Here is a 9,733-nt window from a genome sequence, read left to right on the forward strand (position 1 = left end):
AGCAAGTCAATTACAAGGATATTTGTGAGCAGAAAGCATTTTTGTCACCTCTCAAGCATCTTAGATCTGCATATTCTATTTATCCATATTTATCTATCCATGCATAGAACTGACCCATTATTTAAGCAATGCGACTTTATTGCAGCCTTTCTTCTGCATTGGATTTCTAGTTCATGCTGGTATGCGATTTTTTGCAAGCAAAGGGTTTAGGATGGAATTTTATGTTACACAATTTAACTGAATTCAAATACACGTTCTCTGTACCACCACCACTGTCCTCACCCCTACATCCCCCCCTTTTTTTTTACAATATGGCCCAGAAATGCAAGCCAAATACTTCATTTGTAGTTTAAACAAAAATGTAGTTATTTGTTCCAGTGATGGGAAAAAACTGGCTTAGTGGACTTCCTAAAAGATGATTTGGTATATCCCAAACCATGTCTGCCATCCCTTGGAATCAATTTAAAGTTGTAAGGAGTAATTTGACTACTCAAGATTTTTACCTAATGCTGTCTTTGGAGTCGAACCCCACTCCACTCTGTTTTATCTATTCAATAAATATTACACATCTACTGCTTGCCAAGTCCTCCGTTAGGCCCTGTGGACATAAAGATGAATCAGATGCAACGTTTGTCCTCAAGGAGCTTTCGTTCTAGGCAGAGGAAATGAACCACAAACAAATGAGAAAATAAAGTATCATGCAAAGTACGTATAATACGTGTTGGTGCAATAAGGTGGGTGTGGTCAACTCTTTGTGGCTGCTGGGATTGTTGTGGTTAGAAATAGCTTCAGGGGCCGGCCCGGTGGTGCAGCGGTTAAGTGCGCACGTTCCGCTTTGGCGGTCCGGGGTTTGCCTGTTTGGATCCCGGGTCTGGACGTGACACCGTTTGGCAAGCCATGCTGTGGTAGGTGTCCCACATATAAAGTAGAGGAAGATGGGCATGGATGTTAGCTCAGGGCCAGTCTTCCTCAGCAAAAAGAGGAGGATTTGCAGCAGTTAGCTCAGGGCTAATCTTCCTCAAAAAAAAAAAAAAAAAGAAATAGCTTCAGCGAGGAGGTGACTGCTGAGCTGTGTCTTAAAGGATGTTATGGGTTAGTTAAGTAGACAGTGGGGAGAAAGATAGTCTAGGCAGGACAAAACTTATTCAAGAGTTTAAAGAACTGAAAGTGGCTTAATATGGCTGTGGCACAGGAGGTCTGTGTGTGTAGAACTTTGAGAGCTGCTGTTGAAGCAGAAGGAGGAGCCTGCACTGTGGACAACTTTATATTCTCCCCTGAGAGCAAGTGGAGGTCATTGTGTGTGTGCATGGGGAGGATGAAGTGGAGAGTGTGACAAGAAAGGGTTTTTATTTCAGAAAAAAATATCTAGCGGTATGGAAAAATAATGGAGGGGTGAACCAGGAGAAGGGAGGGTTTAAGAAGTTACTGTAATGGTCCAGGAGAAATTATGAGAACCTAGATTAAGGCAGCAGTATTAGGAAAGGGAGATAAGTGATGAAGAGATATTAAGGATGCAGAATGGTGTGAGGGTAAGGAGGCTGGGGCAAGGATAGGGGTTAAGGAAGACTAAAAATCAATGATAACTCTCAGGTGACTGGATCAGTGGTGCTATAGAATGCATATTTATGTCCCCCCAAAATTCATATGTTAAAACGTAAGGCCCAGGGCCAGCCTCGGTGGCCTAGTGGTTAAGTTAAGTTTGGCACATTCTGCTTTGGCAGCCAGAGTTCAATTCCTGGGTGTGGACCTACGGCACTCGTCTGTCAGTGGCCGTGCTGTGGTGGAGGCTCACACACAAAGAGAGGAAGATTGGCAGCAGATGTCAGCTCAGGGTGAATCTTCCTCAGCGAAAAAACCTAAGGTCCAATGTGATGGTATTAGGAGGTAGGGGCCTTTGGGAGGGGATTAGGTCATGAAGGTGGAGCCCTCATGAATGGGATTAGTGCCCTTATAAAAGACACCCCTGAGAGCTCCCTTGCCCCTTCCACCATGTGAGAACACAGCAAAAAGACAGATTCCTATGGACCAAGAAATGAGCTCTCACTTCACACTGAATTTGCTGCTGCCTTGATCCTGGACTTCCCAGCCTTTGTGAGAAGTAAATTTCTGTTGTTTATAAGCCACCCAGTCTATGCTCCTCTGCTATAGCAGCCTGAATGGACTAAGACAGTGGTGATATCTCCATTAACTGTAGACTACTAGCCACTTTGTAGAAATGTCTTAAAAAGTTGCCTTCAGAGAGAATTTTATAAAAATAATTTTAAAAAATTGGGGCGTTTATTCATTCAATCTGACAAATATTTATAGACAGCTTATTTTAGGTAATTAATACTTAGGTAGATGACAAGTTGAAGGTTACAATCTCATTGTGGAAACAAGGCATATACACTTGAGATTCTAAGACAGATTGTAAAATAAGACTGTATGAGATTAATTACCAAAATGCAATGTATATTAAAATATTGTTAAGTACAATAAAGGGACCACTTAAAATCATTAAAAAAAATACCAACTGTAAAAAAAACCCACAACCACTGTGCCCACCCATTGTAGACACTCAGTAAACACTATCACAATAATAACACTAAGGAAATGATAGGCTTATACTATTTTGTAGAATAAAACAATTTTTGTGCTGGAAGGGATATTAAAAATCATTTGGCCCAGTGATTCCCAACCATGGCAATCTAGGGAAGGAGAAGTGGTTGCGATTTCTCACTTGAGCCTTGAAATGGAAATTGAAGTCCTAGGACGTATTAGTGACTTTTGTTATCTAAATAAAAGGGCCTAAAGAAGGCCTTAAAAAAATAAGAATGTAGGACAAACTTTACATGAAGCTATGGAAACAGAATGAATTATTTGGCTTAAAATAGAACACCTATATTTAGGAGCTTTTAGTCTGGCATGACCTTGACATTTAAGTCAACAGTAGTTTGAAGTCTGATTATAACCCACCCTCTCCCGTTTGTCTCTAAACCATTCAACGGGCTTAAGTGTTCTGCCACAGGAGAATGAAAATCGAAGGTAAACAGTAGTTTCTACCTAAGGATTTTAAAACAGTATTCTCTAGCTCTCTGTGGCCAGAACCCTTTGTGGGTGTGCACTACTGGTGCAATCTACAATAATATTCTTTGTGACCATTCTTATGATTAAATAAGAAGTGTGTCAGTGCCATGTTCTGGTCTGGGCTTAGGAGATTCCTGCTCTAATGTCGAGTCTGCCACTTATTAGCTGAGTGACGCGTGGCAAGCTCCAGCCTCTCCCTGGGCCTCTATTTCATCATCTGTAGTATGAAAAGACTAAGATAGAGCAGTAGTTTTCAACCTGGCCGTACTGTACAGTCAACTGGGGAACTTTTAGAAAATACAAGGTGGGCCCCATTTCCAGAGATCCCCATTTAATTGGTCTGTGTTGGAGCCCAGGTATCGGCTTTTCAAAAAGCTTCCCAGTTGATTAGAATGCATGGCCAGGGCTGAGACAACTGGCCCAGAAAGATCTCTAAGGGCCTTAACAGTTTGAAAAACTTTCATTCTATGAAATGACGTAGACCTGCCAAGTGACATGCTTCCTGGGTCTTAAGCAATATCAGAGACCACCTTTAATAAAAAGAACACAAAACTAGATACTAAAGAGGATATTTATCTAGAATGAAAAAAAAATCACAACAAATTATAAATTTTAAAAAGCCAACAAATACCACAGACACAAAAAATAATCTAGAAAAAGAAGATAATATTTTTATTAATTAACTACCATACGTGCATCTTTGACACTTTTTTCTTTATGGATAGTTTAGGAAAGTTTGTTTCAGCTTCACAATTATGGGTAATGTTGTATAAGTTTTAGAATTGTTGTCAAATTTGGGAAAATTTCTAAGATTCTATCATATGTGAGCTGTGAGATTTGGCAAGATTTTCTGGCTGGGTACATGTGATGTTTAATTTTATGTGTCAACTTAACTGGGCCGTGGGGCGGCGGACATTTGGCCAAACATTGTTCGGGGTGTGTCTGTGAGGGGCTTTCTGGATGAGATTAGCATGTGAACTGGTAGACTGAGTGGAGCAGATTGCTGTCCGCCCTGTGGATGGGCCTCGTCCAATCAACTGAAGCTCTGACGGAGCTCTTTCTGCCTGACTATTTGAGCTGGGACTTGGGTCTTTTCCCGCCTTTGGATTGAACTGAAAAATGGGCTCTTCTTAGTATTAAGCTTGCTGGCTTTCAGACTGGAACTTGTCCCTTAGGCTCTCCCGGGTCTCCAGCTTGCTGATTGTAGATCTTGGGCCTTCTCGGCTTCCATAACTACATGAACCAATTCCTTATAATAAATCTCTGTTTGTCTGTCTGTCTATCTAGCTGTCATCTCTCTCTTATTTTTTCTGGTTTTCTGCAGAACCCTGACTAATATAAAATACTTCAAACCTTGTTTCTTACCCACTCTCTGTAAGTTGGCAGGCACAGTGTCACACTGTGACCTCTGGCACTACAACCTTTGGGTGCTGATTTTGAGTGAGTGGGTATGGTGTGTTTTATGTGTATTCCTGGTCACAATTTAACTGTGCATGGATGTAACTGTGAATCAGAAAACTATACAAAGTAAATGATTCCCAGCCCTATTTCCCCTTACTAGGATCCTGTAAATGCTCATGGCAATTCTAGTGCCAACAGATGGGAGAGGAAGTTGTATTGGAAGGAGATCAAGGACTTCATGGATTACAGTTAAAGCATCTTACCTTTGTTTATAAAAGCATATGAACATGTGAACACAGGTACAGAGATGCTCCCAGGATATCGTCAGGAGTCACACAACTGAGAGGCCCTGAGGCTCAATTTCACTCCATTCACATTTGCCTGACTTGGAGCCCTGTCGTTTCTTTAGGGTTATTGTGCCCTGATATATATTGAGAATCTCCAGTGGGTAAGGGGATTGTAGGTACAGAATAACCCTGCCGTGATGTGCTAAGTGGAATCTGAAAAGTTCAAAGGATGAAACAGCATCCTGTTATTGAGAGGCAAATGAAATGACTGGGATGAGCCCAGGCAGTAGCCAGTCTCTGAGTTGTAGCTCCTTGATTCACGATTATCTTGGTCCTGGCTGCGATTTGATACCACCTGGTGGAGCATGTGCATTGTCATTTACAAATAAAATCACATCTGCAAAATGGTTCTTAAATTATTTAAAGTAGTATGATTTAAGTAATCCTCATTCCTTCTAATTCTCCCCCAAATATAAATCTGATGGATACCTACAAAAATGAGTATGTGCACAGTAAGGGTTAAAACTAAAATCACTTACCTATGCATCTATGAAGAGAATTTCAATGCCTGAAAGAACTAAGTCTGATCTCTGAGTAAGGTTTTGGATCTTGTCCAGATTTTGTATTGGCAGAACAAAATTGCACACGCTCTAAATACTGTCTAAGAATACGCAGTGGAACGTATAAATGAAAACTTGATTTTAGGTCATTAGAGTCCTAAAAAGAGGTCAATTCAACCAAAGGGGAAAATGGCAATATGATTTTCTGAAGCGTGCTTCTTTTATGAGAGGCCTTCCATCCAAGTATTGAGTCACTGCAGTGTGTCGCTTGGAAGATCCATTAACCAGAGGCTTCTTTTGAAAGGTTGATGGTTCTAAGAATTCTGGCAGGAAGTCAAATGGTGATAGACTTTGCTCACGTCAGGTGTTTTGGCAGTCTTCCTTGAGGAAGCTGGAGGGTAGCTCCAATGAGGACCGTCTGTCACTAATAGGATTGATTAAAAAGCAAACGTTTCAGAATGTCTCCATCCTGATGAATGCTGCCCCTCTCAAAGTAGGATCTTTGGGATGCTAACCATTGCTTTCAATACTGCCACCGTTTGCTCAAACTTTTTGTGGAATGTTTTGGAAAAACGTTCACATCTTATGGCACAATCTTTTGAATACCATCCTTGGTTGAAACTATTGTAATTTGGGGTTGGATTATATTCTTCATAGATTAAAAAGATTTTCAGAGCCAATAATGCAAAAAAAAAAAAAGTGTCCAATCAAGTTCACAAATCCATACGTTGTCAGAGCATGACTATAAAACACTGAAATACGGTTTTCTTCTATGATTGACAAACTAGTTCTGAAGGCAATTCTGTGGCAGATACAGTGGATTGGTTCACCCTTCTTGCGTGCTTTGCTATATAGAAGGGGCTGGGGAGCTGTGATATACATTTCCTGGACACTTTTGCAGCTGGGGGCCTGGATGTGGTCAGTTTTGCTTAACAGGGACATTGGCAAGGGTCTTGGAAGAAAGAGTGAGCAACTGGGGGCAGTGGCCAGGCAGAGAAGTGAGTTCTTCTTGCAGGGGACAGGGGTGGAGACATTTGGTTCTTCCGGGGCAGTTCTGGCTGAGGTTCAGGGTTCTGGTCCTTAGGGGCAGAAGTGCCAAGTAACTTGAGGTGGCAGCCCTGGGGCCCCGGCCAAGACAGTCATGCAGGCCTTCTTCCAGATACTGTTTCTGGCTGTGTAATGCCCAGATCGGCTTCCCTGACTCTCCTGGAGATTCTACGAGGTGGCTAATACTCCTTAATAAATTTCTTACTACTTAAACTAGCAACAGTGGATTTGGTTGTCTGACTAATACAAATTCCAAGTGAGTAATAGAAGCGTTGTCGGAATAAGTGTCAAGTCAGCAACTTGGAAGTAAAAAACTCATTTGAAGAAATAAATTTGGCGTTGGTTTAATTTTTTTTCCCAACTTTTTACAGTTAGGTTTTGTATTTGGGGAAATATGTAGGTCTCAGGAACAATTTAAACAAAGATTTTACCCTCTTTAGGAGACTTCATTTTTATTCTACATAAAAGATACAAAATGCTTGGAAATGGGGCTCCTGTGGACTCTGTCCTAGCCGTGCTTCTGGGCCCCTGGGAGCCTCTAATGATGCTTCGCTGAAGATGAGGAATCATGGATATTAGAGTGTACTTTGTGACACACTCGTTTATATAAGTTGCTCTATGCCTGTCTGTTATATTTTCTCCATGTAATTCACAAGGCCCTCAAAAACTGTTTCTATTATTTTGTTTTCTTGCTTAGTGTTTGTACTTAATGAATATAAACAACAAATCTTCAATAAATGCTGCGTGGCTGACTGACAGAGTTAGATGTGGTGTCCTGGGAATGGCTGTGAGGGCAGTCTCTGAATTAGCAGCTATACGTACGCCATTCACGATAAAAAGAGACTCAACTTTCGGTTCTTGTGGGCAATTAGCCATATCTGAAATGATGACATCTCTGAGCTGGACGACTTTGAAAAATCATCTTGTCCTACTCTATGTACAAATTCTTTCTCCCACCTCCTAGTTGTGGAGTGTATTAGTTTGCTAGGGCTGTTGTAGCAAAAAGTACCTCAAACTCAGGGTCTTGAACAACAGAAATTCATTGTCTCACAGTTCTGGAGCCTGGGAGTCTGAATTAAGGTGTCCGCAATGTTGGTTCCCTCTGGGGGCTGTGGGGAAAGGCTCTTTTATGGGCCTCTTCTTGCTTCTGGAGTTTCCTTGGCTTGTGGCAGCTTAACTCCATTCTTCACATAGTGTTTTCTCTGTATGCATCTGTCTCCAAATTTCACTTTTTTATAAGGACACCAATCATACTGGTTTAGGGCCCACCCTAATGACCTCATTTTAGCTTGATTACCTCTATAAAGACCCTATTTCCAAATAAGGTCATACTCTGAGATACTAGGTGCTAGGACTTCAACATATCTTTTTTGAGGAGACACCATTCAACCCATAGCATGGGGGAATGTATTAGCCAAGGTTCTTTTGTTGCAGGTAACAGAAACTAAATTCTAATCACTTCTAGTAAAAGGGGAAATTTATTGCCTCCCATAAAAGGGAAGGACCAATATCAGGGCTAACTCAAAGGAGGGACTCAGTTGTTATGGTTGGGACTATCTTTCTCTCTCTCCATCACCCCTCACTGTGCATGGCCTCATTCTCTGCCACTTCAGGTTGGAATTTTCTGTGTGGCTTGGAACATGGCTTCAGGCAGGGCCAGATTTTCAACATTCCAGCTTGGTGATGCAAGAGGAAAGACGGTTTTCTCTCTCAGCTTCAACTTATAAGAGCCGGGGAAGGATTCTGGTTGCCCTTCTGGTCCCATGCCCATTGCCCGAGGCAGTCACTGTGGCCAGGAGATTTTTGGGATTATTTACCACATGTGACTGCTCCTCTGGCCACCGGGCCAGGTGTTCCTGCAAGTGGAAGTGGAAGAGGGTTGGGGAAAGAATGGTGGGCAAATGTAAGCACTTGTCACACAGGGAGCTAACTGTACTGCCTCCTGAGGAAGTACTTCTCTACTGAACTCACCTCCAGTATCTGTAACGTTCTTCTGTACTTTAAACAGAAACCTACTATTCATATTCTCTAAATCCTTTTTCACACTAAAGCTTCAAGTTTTTGAAAACAGAACCCAAGGTCTTCCATTGTTTAAACATTTTTAATCCTTCCAACATTTCAGTCCTACTCCCCTGTGAGCATCTCCTGGACCACTCAGTCCTCTCCTGCTCAGTCCTCTGGTGCTGGCCATCTTCTGGTCTCCCTCCAGGTCAACTCCCCACTTTTCTGCAGTCTGTTCTGTGCCCTGGAGGCTGACTGGTATGGATTGCCTCAGTGGGCTCCTTTGCTCTCGGCTTCCAATGGGGTCAACCAGCAGGAGATCAGAGGCCAGCAGAGGAGTGAGGACCCAAAAATGTGCTAATTGTCCCAGTTTTCTCTCTGCAGGGTCACTGATGGCCTACTTTGTCCCTCTACTGAAGGCAACGGCTCTCATCTTGTGGGGTTCTCTGTACTGTTTTCTCTGTCCAACTTTTGAAAATTGCTCCCTCCCCTTGCCCCTTTAGGCTTGGTAGGGAATGGTGTAACATCCCACTGTTAGTATCTCTAGAGCACCACATATCCCTCATGGTCCCCACACCTTGCCACATTTTGGGAAATAGTCCAATCAAATTACCCAATAGAGTTGGCAACTTTTTCCATGGAAACTCTGACGTATATCACCTCTCCTACCTCCAATTTCCACATACAGCTAATTTCAGGTATTGAGAAAACATGTGAATGATGTAATCCATGCTAAAGTGTGAATGATTGATAGCATAATTAATTTCTCAGGCACATTTTGTTTGAAAAAGAGTCATGTGGACAAAATTAAGAGAATTTCAAACTGTGTGGCTGAGATATTTTTTCCTGGGGCCCTCTGAATAAAATACGTACCTCTTGAGGATAAAACTGGCATCTGATAAAGGTTTTTCTTAAACTTTCCAACAAAAGTGGCCTGGGCTGAAGAGAGTGGCCACATACCCCAGGGAGTCTCGGATGCCATAGCCTTAAGTGACCTGAAGCCAACACCACATTTCTTAAAAGGGTCTTGTTTCATTTAGAAAATATATCTGAGTTTTTCCTTATACCCCATAATATATCTCTGTCATCTTATTTCCAAAATTTAATAAAGATGACTTTCTAGGAAGACGTCTCGTGTTTATCACATGGCTTTACTACTGGCAGGTGGCCCAGAGCTCCTGGGGGGACACAGTCTCAGTTTGAGAACCCCGAAGTGAGGAGAATCTGGACACATGGATGTTACTGCTAGTTTCTTAGGGGTTTGTCTCTCTTTTCCAGATCTATGTTTTTTTAAATATTTTTGGATCTTAGGGGGCTGGCCCCGTGGCCGAGTGGTTAAGTTCGCGCGCTCCGCTGCAGGCGGCCCAGTGT

The sequence above is a fragment of the Equus przewalskii genome, chromosome 8 (assembly GCF_037783145.1).
Source record: "Equus przewalskii isolate Varuska chromosome 8, EquPr2, whole genome shotgun sequence".
Classification (NCBI taxonomy): Eukaryota; Metazoa; Chordata; class Mammalia; order Perissodactyla; family Equidae; genus Equus; species Equus przewalskii.